Source organism: Dermochelys coriacea, chromosome 5 (genome assembly GCF_009764565.3).
Source record: "Dermochelys coriacea isolate rDerCor1 chromosome 5, rDerCor1.pri.v4, whole genome shotgun sequence".
In the NCBI taxonomy this organism is placed as follows: Eukaryota; Metazoa; Chordata; order Testudines; family Dermochelyidae; genus Dermochelys; species Dermochelys coriacea.
Window position 1 is genome coordinate 104,836,522 of NC_050072.1, and position 7,114 is coordinate 104,843,635.

Consider the following 7,114-nt stretch of genomic DNA (forward strand, 5'->3'; position numbering starts at 1 on the left):
TCCTGTAGGTCAAAAGCAGCATACCAATTTCCAGGGAAGGGATAATAGAAGCAACGGTGACCATCATTAACTTGATTTTCTTAATAAATCTGTTAAGCATTCTGAAGTACAGAATGAGTCAAAGACCACCTCTCTTTTTTGGGAATCAAGAAATAGTGGGAATAGAAACCTTTCCCTCTGTGTTGATAAGGAACTTCTTCTATTGCTCCCAGTTTTAACAGAGAATGTACTTCTTAAAACAGTCTTGTGAGATGGGTCCCTGAAAAGGGACATGAGAGTATGTTGGAGAAAGGGAGGGAGGTAAATTGGATAACGTATCCCTTCTTTACTGTGCTAAGTACCAAACTGTCCAATGTAATCTCTGTTGATGCACTGTAAAAGAGAGTTAGGCATGTTCCAAATGGGGGAGGGTTAGCTGAATGCAAAAGATGAAACGAGGTTGGTATGTTGTCTTGACAGATATATTAAAACACCTGTTTCAAAGTTACTGAAGACTGGTGAGAAGGACCTGCTACAGACAATGCTGGTGGACAATGTTTAGAAGACCTCCATATAGAGGCCTCTGCTGATAGTAGGGTGTGTACCATGTTTGAGGCTTAAACTGTTTCCTCTTTGCTCCGGAAGTGTAAACACCCAGCAAACAAAGGGTTGCATGAGAATCTTTCAACATGTGCATCATGTTGTTGGTCTTCTGAGAGAACAGTGTAGCACCTTCACATGGTAAATCGTCTATTGCAACAATTCTCCAACTGTGGGTTGGGACCCCAAAGTCGGTCACGACCCCATTTTAATGGGGTCACCAGGGCTGGCATTAAACTTGCCGAAGCCCGAACCCCACCACCTGAGGTCAAAGACAAGGGCTTCAGCCCTGAGTAGTGGGGCTCAGGTTACAGGCCCCCTGCCTAGGGCTGAAGCCCTTATGCTTGGGCTTTGGCCCCTTGCACCCAGGGCAGTGGGGCTTGAGTTTTGGCCCCCTCCCCCCCAACCCAGGGTAGTGGGACTCAGGCAGGCTCAGGCTTCAGTCCCCGTCCTGGGGTCATGTAATTTTTGTTGTCAGAAGGGGGTCACAGTGCAATAAAGTTTGAGAACCCCTCTTCTATTGTATTTTGCAGCAGTCTTGGAATGCTGAAGGCTTGAAACCAAGAAGAGCATCTCATTGCAATGTGATGCAGTATCTGACATGTCAATCACTGCTTTGAAAGACGTGCAAATAGTGAGATGACCTTTTGAGGGAATGGCCAAGAATTGATCTTCATATTTCTTGGGCAGTTTGTTAGTGAATTTTGAAATTGCTGACTAGTTAATAAAAGTATATTTTGACAACAATGCCAGATAATTTGATACTCTCATAGTGGTATATGCCTTTCTGCTATACACATCCAATCTCTGATAATATTTATCTTTCAGGGTAGCTTTGGAGTGAGGCTGCCTCAAATGCTCATTAGATGCTGTGAGCACTAAGAAGTCTGGAATTGGAAGGGTGAAGAAACACGCAGTCTTGCTGAGGAACCTGGTAGTATCTGTCCACCTGGCAGTGGGTGGGATGGAGGCAGGTATCTGCCAAAGGGTCTTCATAGCTTCCAGTAAGGCATCATTAATGGGAAGGGCAGCCCTTGCAGGAGCAGGAGTTTGCAATATGTTTAATAATTTGTGCAGATTGTCTGGCACAATTTCTGCTTGTATTCCCAAAGACACTGCTACTCTCCTAACCACCTTACCTTAGACCTTAGTTTATCCTGTGCCCATGGGGCACTCCAGTTCCTCAACTGACTGCTCACTAGTTGTGGTACTTCCGTCACCAGGTGATGGCAGCACATTCAATATCTTCTGTCACTGTCTTTGGCCAGTTCTTCCTTGGCCTTCCTCACTTTCTCTTTCCTGCCTTGGGTACCCCCTTCAATACTTGTTCAGCATGTCTCCCATCTTTCATATGATGTACACATCCCAATGGCCTGAGCCTTCTTTCTTTGATGATATTTTTCTAACATATCTTGTCCTATCAGCTTTCTTACTCTCACATTTGTTTTGTCTTTCCATGAAATGTGTAATATCTTCCTCAGCCTGCTGTAATGGGCAGCCTCCAGTCGCCCTTTTGTTATCCACTGTCATTGGCCAAGTCTCCATATAGTAGCATGCTCACTACAGTGGTATAATGGTCTGATCTGACCTTTGGTTTAGTATGGAGACCTCTGTTTGACTAGATGCTGTTCATCCTTCCAAAAATGGTGTTTGCTTTTCCTAACGTTGTATGAATATCTTTATTGCAGGCACCTTCATCATACTTCATCATGTTATCATACTCCCCAGTAGCAGAACTCTTCTAACTGTTCATTTTCTTTTCCCCCACATACACTTTTGCATCTGTTGTCCAGTTTCCTACTTTCATAATCTTGATTTTCTCTTAATTTACTTTCAATTCAATTCTTGCTGCATCCTGTTCTACCTCTCAAGTAAGGGAAATTATCCCATTCCATGTCACTTAGTAAAGCAATGTCATCAGCAAAGACAATGAGAGCCTGAAAAACTTAAAAAACTTCAGGAGGAGGCAATGGGGACTCTGGAGACAGCTTCACCCAGAGACAAAGAAGAAAAACTGGGGGTGGGGGGACATCTACAGGTCCCTCCCTAGTCTCCTCTTCTTCTGTGTGTTCCAGTAAAGAGAGAAACTGTGAGCCTAGATGTGAGTCATCTCTGGGCACTACAGGGGCAGGAGAAGATGACTTTATCCTGGATTTAGTCACTAATGGTGGCCTAGACATTCAACAAGCCCAATAAGGTTCGGGAGCACAGTCCCATAGTGGAGGGCACCAAACTGAAGCATCCTTAGAATAAAGACCTTGCTCTAGAGTTTGGGAATCTCTAGAACGTTGACAGTATGGAGACCTAAATGACCTTGTTGGAGATACGGGTTTGCCACAGTGAGAGTAAGAAGAGAAGCTATAACTCTTCTCAGTAAAAGGAGGAGTCTCAGTAGGCATCGGGGCAGGTCTCGGCACTGGAGGACACCGGGGGTATTCTCAGAGGAACTGAAGTCAACAGTGTAGCTGATGGTTGCAGTGGATGAGGCAGTCAAAATGCAGACAAATGGGCCAACATTCTTGGTGCCAGAAGAGCTGATGCTGTATATATTGATGAAGTGGATGGAATTGCTGGTGCTGTGGTAACTGTAGTTGCCAGTGCCAGTGGTGACACAGATATTGTGAACAGAGAATCCAACAAAGGGTTGTCCAGGAGAGGAGAGAGAGAGAAGGGATTTTGCTGTGAAGAATGCCTGCAACGTCAATGGCCCAATAGCAGAGGCAAGTGCTCAGCTGCTAAAGCTAGCACTGCTGGACCTGGCAGTGCCAATGACAACAATCTCCTTGGTATGTGTGATGACACTAGCCTTGACAGCTCCTCTGCTATCAGAGTCAACAGTGCCACCTCTGATATGGTCAGTGAGTGTCAATGCTTACAACCAGATCTCTCCTCAGCACTGGAGGAGCTTTCAGAGCTTTTTCTGTGAGGGGACTTCAAATGTTGATCAGTCTCTGAGGACAAAGAAGGTTTTGAGAAGGTCACTGGAGATGAAGATGAACAACATTTGTCACCTGATTTTGGCTTAGAAACTGGGACAGTCCCAAGGGCACTTCTCGTGGACAAATTCTCCACTGTCTCATGGTTGGGGATGGTCTCTGGTCTTCTCAAGAAAAGGTTTCTTGAGGTGGAAATCCCTCTTCTTTTTTGTTCTTGTTGGGAAGCAGGCACAAATAGGATATTTGTCCCTCACATACCCCTCACCTAAACAGATTAGGCAACGTTTGTGCCTGTCGCTGATGGGGATCACAGTCCTGCATGTGGCATGCTGTTTGAAACCTGGGGATTTCTGCATATTAACCCCACTAAATACTAACTAGCTTACTCTAATTAAACTAACACTAAGCTACAACTATATACAGAAGGAGAATTTATCTAAAGCTGGCTAATGGAGTGATGAAGAGCTGCAACTCTCACCATGGGCAGCAAGATGGAACTGAAATGGAGGCAGTGATCTTGCCCTGATTATGCCCTCAGCTTGGTGCACAAAGGGAGCAGGGGCACATGTGTTGCCTTCTGATACGGTTGGAAAAAGTTTCCAAGTCAAATGCACATACACTTACACTTCAGGTGTCACTGGCATAGCATAAGTAGCAGAATCCATACCCCACCCCCCATAAGGCCTCAGTCCTGTATGGGGAGCTGCCCTAATCTAATATTAGCTGGCTATCTGTTGGGGATTGCTGTAGCACAATGCACTTCAATCATGCCCCTCTTCACATATCCCTATGCTGGAAGGTGCAGTGAGGTGCCACAGGGTCTGGCTATGACAGGTCAATATCCACTGAAAAGTCCCCCACCCTTGGGAGGCAGGATCCTTAATTGGGGGAGATCTGACTGCTTTTTGGCCCTTTTGTGGCAGCCAAGTAGCACAAAGGGACCAGAATGTAGCCGAGAATCAGTCGCTATTTTTTCCTAACAACAATGAAACTCTTCTGGTAGGGACAGACTAATGGTAAATACCCTTTGTATAATTAACAACTCAGTCCTGCACAGTGCTGGGGAGTGCTTCCTCAGAGATTCCAAGTGCCCTGAGTTTGAACTGAAATATCTATGTATCAGGCACACTCAGCACCTCACAGGAGGCACCAAACACCTTGCATTATCAGGTCCCAAGTAAACATTCCTATTTCTTCCTTACCTTGTTGTAGATCTTAAGTTTCAGTGACAACACAAACAAAAATCACAGGACCTCATCCTAGAGAGATGGAATGACACTACCAATAACATAAAGACAATGGGCCCACTGTTTAAAAGGTCAGACACCTTTTCAGTGACACAGAAAGCATTCATTCTCCATCTATGGATGGTCAGGATTTGGCAGACTCTCACAATAGTTTGCCAGAGGCTAATGGATGTCAAAAAAGGTCTGGATTGTTGTTTTCTGAACATATTTTTAAATGTTCCTTTCCAAAATGTGATCAGCAGAGAGCTGAATCTCTAGCTCATAGAAAGTCTTTAGAAATGTAATGTAGCTGGGGAGGTGGCCAACTTCTGGGCACGACTCCCTCAAGCTGTGGGTCTCTGCCAGTACATTTCTGCCTCACCAAGGAGGTCCAGCATATTAGTGACTTCAGTCCTTTCAGGTTGTTCAAAGGTAATCAGGAACAAACACACTACTGAAAACTGGTCATCCCACAAGCCTTCAGTAGGGCCCCTCTCTTCTATTCAGCACTTGTTTCCAGAACAAATCTGTGCTTCCCCTGATTCCCTCCTGATTCTGGTTGTCCCTTCCAGGATGGTTGTCCCGGCTGGCCAGTGAGTTACATCTCAGGGCTGCAACTAGGCTTCTCTTCCACCATGAGACACACGGAGCTGTGTCCTCCCTACTCGTCAACCCTGGATAAGGCTAGGCCCTCTCCTTTTATCTCTTCTCCCCACATTTGAAGTTGAATGCAAGTGTAGCAGAGCAAGGCAAGGGGATCCACAGACTTTCCCTAACCCTTTCATTGCCAGTGTGGAGCCGTTCAGCTTCCTTAACCCCCTCTCTGCTGGTGTAGGGCCTTTCTGCCCCAACACAGTAATGCTTACAGAGTCTGCACTTGGTGTTTTAATGATCTCACTGGTGTAAATTAGGAGCAATGCCACTGAAGTCAATACAGACACACCGGTTTGACAATAGTATAAATGAGAACATGACCGTGTGTTTCACCTTAACAACTGTTCTACCCCTCAACAGCAGCATTATGCCTCTGTCTTATAAGGCATTATTTGAACATTTTTTTCCATTCATTGCTATTAACGTCAGCCCATTAGCCAAAGGCAAGATAAAAATACACTGGGTTTTGTTATCACATGGTTTTTTTCATGAATGCTTGACTGTTGGCACTGATGAAGAAGAAAAAAAATATATCTGTTATTTAGCCTCCTTCTCCTAGCAGTGAAACATTTGTTCAAGGGTGGAGAAAATCTATATAAAGAATTGTATGAAATCTGCCATTATATAAAGTTGGGGAGTGGGAAAGATTGAATCTGAGGCCTTACAAACTAGATATTAGCTCTTTAATGCTATACACAGATATAAAACCTGATCCTGCAATCCTTTCACATTCAAAACTCACACAGGAGTACAAGTGTAATCATGCAGAGGAACCACTGCAAGATCAGATAATTATATAGCAGACATTTATTCAAAAGGGGCCAATTCTGCTCTTAGTTACTGTGTGACCCCACTGGATTTGTTTTATTGTTATGGCTCCAGCAAAGAGGATTTCTTAAGTCACATGGGATAATGGAAATGTTTAAACAAATAAGGCCCTGTCCACACTAGGAGCAGAACCATGCTAGCTTCAAATGTTTGCCCAGAAGAAAGATGTTTTCCAAAAGTAATAAGTCCTAAAAACTCATGACTATATTAGGAAAAATCCAGTGCACTGGTGTCAACAGTGGAGGAAGCTGTAGTGTAGAGAAGGTTCAGGTGTTTTTACCAACATTTTATCTAATAAGGCAAAAACACGGGAAAACACAGAGCAGAAGAAATGTCTTGCTCTCCTGAACCACACACAAACTAAATCATAGTGTAGTAGTTATGGTTTAGGTGGTTTCTTTTTACTAGAGCGCTTGCTTACTTACCGGTATCAAATGAGCTACATTGGTGTAAGGGCTCTTTACACTGGTATAACTGCATACAATGAGGGATTTGCACCTATTTAACTATTCAGTATCAGTTTCTAAACTGATATGACTATAGTGGTCCAAAAACTGTGTGTAGATAAACTTTCAATTAAACTGGTGCAAAAACTTTGTGTAGACAGGCACTAACTCTAAAACAAAAGCAATATAAACAGTTTTAAACAGGTACAAGTGTGTCCACACTTGGAGTTTTCACTGATTTAGGTAAATTGGTGCAAAATCTGTGTGTGGCCTAGCCCTATGCAGTGTATGGGAGAGCATGGAAAAGTAACAGATCTTGTAGCTGTTTACCGAAAAAGATCAGGGGGGGCAGGGGAGGGGCGGGGAGAGAGACGAAGAAAGGGAAAAAGCTGTCTCTCTGCTTGGCCTCTTTCATGCTAATTAAAGAAATCAAAGGCTGCACCAT